General features: G+C 40.6%; 1 pseudogene across 1 annotated transcript; it reads left to right on the plus strand.

Annotated features, from left to right (window-relative positions):
• The first annotated feature begins 1009 nt into the window (after positions 1-1009).
• Positions 1010-2686, plus strand: LOC145495733 (CUB and peptidase domain-containing protein 1 pseudogene; annotated as a pseudogene). Its single transcript, XR_014050468.1, has 3 exons — positions 1010-1302; positions 1514-1709; positions 2050-2686. The product of XR_014050468.1 is annotated as a CUB and peptidase domain-containing protein 1 pseudogene (transcript).
• Positions 2687-2996: the final 310 nt, after the last annotated feature.

Consider the following 2996-nt stretch of genomic DNA (forward strand, 5'->3'; position numbering starts at 1 on the left):
AATTCGAGGAAAACTCGAGAGTGATATTCAACATTTTCCGCTTTATCGAATACTAGTTTTTCTTTCTTTTTTTTTTTTTCTTCTGATAATTCAGTGAATTTGTCAAGATCGTCAATGGTTACGGAAGTGAGGTTCTCCACCACCTTGGTTGTGTGTCATTTGCTCCAGAGATTCTAGCGGATGTTCCTTTTGGTCTTTCAAATAACATCTCCATTCAAGTTTTTACAGAAGGTTATGGCAACAGCCTCAAAATGAAGTACGCCATTCTGAAAAAGGGTCTCGCGTCAGGTATGTTTGTGGAAATGCTAAAACACTTGCGATGATGCTGCTTCTACTAGTGGTGTTATTTCTGTTTCTTGTTTTACAGCTAATCTTGCTCCTTTTTCCTGTCTCCTTTCTTATGTCAATTTTAATGCTACAAGATGCTAATACTACTACTACCACTGTTGCTGCTGCTGCTGCTGCTACTACTACTACTACTACTACTACTACTGCTGCTGCTGCTTCTACTACTAGTGCTACTACTGCCGCTACTGCTACTACTACTGCTACTGCTACTGCTACTACTGCTACTGCTACTGCTACTGCTACTACTGCTACTGCTACTGCTACTGCTAATGCTAATACTACTGCTACTGCTACTGCTACTGCTACTGCTAATGCTAATGCTACTGCTACTGCTACTGCTACTGCTACTGCTACTGCTACTGCTACTGCTACTGCTACTGCTACTGCTACTATTACTACTACTACTACTACTACTACTACTACTGCTGCTGCTGCTACTACTACTACTACTGCTACTACTGCTACTACTACTACTACTACTACTACTACTACTATTACTACTACTGCTACTACTGCCGCTGCCGCTCTTACTGCTGCTGCTGTTTCTGCTGTTCTTACTGCTGCTGCCGCTACTACTACTACCACCACCACCACCACCACTACTATTACTAGTACTACTCATTGTTTACTGTTTTTAATCACTTTTCCTGTTTATCTACCTAGCCGTGATGGTTTCTGGATGGAATGTAACAATCTTTAACCTCGCATTCACAAGTTTTAACCTTAATTGGACGGAGCTTCATACAGTCGTTAAACAGTCTGCAAAGTTTTACTTAGTTGAAGTAAAAAGTACTCAAGGTACTATACTGGCCGTAGAAACTGTTCCTGGAGACACTACAAGTACAGTGATTGAAGGACTGAGCCCTTCTACAAAGTATCGTGTGGATGTTTTTGGCGTTGATAGCATTGGACAACCATACAAGAGCTTGGAAACTACTATCACTACTACCACAGGTAGGAGACAATAAAACCATTGACCTCTGTCCATTTGTCTTCATTAAAGACCACGCAAGGTGTTTTGAATAATTCTCACTTTATCGATCAGAGAGTTCTTTAAAGGAAGAAAAATAAAGCAACTACATGTACAATCAACAAATAGCATTCGCTACTTTTAGAAACGTTTTTGTTGCGGATAGTTAGGGGTATTTTTGTTCTTTGAGTTTAGTAACTTGTGGCTTCCGACCAAGCACGAGTCGAATTGTGGGTGGTACAGTTGCACCTGTCAACAGCTGGCCGTGGCAGGTGATGGTGACAGACGAGTATGGAAATCAGTTTTGTGGCGGCTCATTAGTGGATACTTTCTGGGTGGTAACAGCGGCTCATTGCTTGGATGGAAAAACACCATCTAGTGTGAGGATAAGGTAGCTAACGATTGTAATTCAGTTTAGTTTTCAAAACACCGAGAGAGCTTTATAACTCTAAAATTAGGAGTAATAAGCATCAATTATGACGATAAGATTATGAAAATTATGATGACAGAGATGAATCTGGGACAATAGTACGAGAAGTAAAGTACAGAAAAATATGATGCAAATCGTGTGTCAAAATCTGATCGCTCTAGCTAGCTAAATAAAATTAATGAACTATCCAATCGACAATTCTCATCTAGGGACGCATGATATCGAACCTCCAAAGACAAACCAACCGCATGCTACTGGAGTATTAAAACTCTTCCAATACTTATTCATGGCCTTTTTACAGATTGGGAGCCCATTACAGAACAAATGGCAGCGTTGGAACGGAGCAAGGCATCGCAGTGGCACAAATCATCATTCACGAGAATTACCACTTTCCCCTATTTAGAAGCAATGATATCGCCTTGATTAATCTCGCAAGCCCTGCTGTTCTCGGAGAAGGAGTTGGTCTTGTTTGTTTGCCAGATTCAAACCATCAGCTTCCCTTTGACGACCTTAATACAAGGTGCTGGATTACTGGTTGGGGAACTTTATATCTTGGGGGCATCTCGCCAAATACATTGATGCAAGTATCTTTGCCACTAGTTTCAAACCAACGTTGCGAGAATTCCTATCCTGGCCGTATCGACGATTCCATGCTCTGTGCTGGTTTAGATGATGGAGGTATTGGTGCTTGTAACGGTGATAGTGGTTCACCCTTGGTGTGCGAGTTTGATGGTACATGGTATCTCGAGGGAGTCAGGAGCTGGACAACTGGATGCGCCGAGCCCAACTACTATGATGTATTCGCCAACGTTCGAGCCTTGAGATCGTGGCTATCAAAATATGTGTACACGATCGTTACACCTACTGCATCACCACAAAACCATTCATCACCACAGAATCAGTCATCTTCTGCAATAGGCAAGCGTAATATTGAATAATATACATGTTAAATATTTGCTGAAATTAAAAGCATCGATGTCATATAAACAGATTCCCCAAAGATCTTGGATTTGCAGTTATTGAGATTCCTTCTTCTTTGGAAATCATTTGGCGCTCGTGATCATACTCAAACTCATTGATGATTATTATTTTATCAAGATAGATATATCGATACTCCAAAGTAACAATTATATATTATTGCTATAGCTGTGTGCTTTAATAGTCCCTTAGGACCATGTAGTACGTAGCAGCTTTTATCGGGTTGCATTTCAAGTTGAAGAGCATTTAGAAAATTTTGAACAAAGTAGC

This window comes from Orbicella franksi, chromosome 1 (assembly GCF_964199315.1).
Source record: "Orbicella franksi chromosome 1, jaOrbFran1.1, whole genome shotgun sequence".
NCBI classification, from domain to species: Eukaryota; Metazoa; Cnidaria; class Anthozoa; order Scleractinia; family Merulinidae; genus Orbicella; species Orbicella franksi.